The sequence below is a fragment of the Pygoscelis adeliae genome, unplaced genomic scaffold (assembly GCF_000699105.1).
Source record: "Pygoscelis adeliae isolate BGI_AS28 unplaced genomic scaffold, ASM69910v1 Scaffold168, whole genome shotgun sequence".
In the NCBI taxonomy this organism is placed as follows: domain Eukaryota; kingdom Metazoa; phylum Chordata; class Aves; order Sphenisciformes; family Spheniscidae; genus Pygoscelis; species Pygoscelis adeliae.
The window spans coordinates 377127-377328 of NW_008825566.1; positions in this window are offsets into that span (position 1 = coordinate 377127).

The window sequence follows — 202 nt, forward strand, 5'->3', positions numbered from 1 at the left end:
TCCAGCCTGTCCAGGTCCCTCTGCAGAGCCTTCCTACCCTCGAGCAGATCAACACTGCCGCCCAACTTGGTGTCGTCTGCAAACTTACTGAGGGTGCACTCGATCCCCTCATCCGGATCATTGATAAAGATATTGAACAAGACCGGCCCCACAACTGAGCCCTGGGGAACACCGCTCGTGACCGGCCGCCAACTGGATTGAA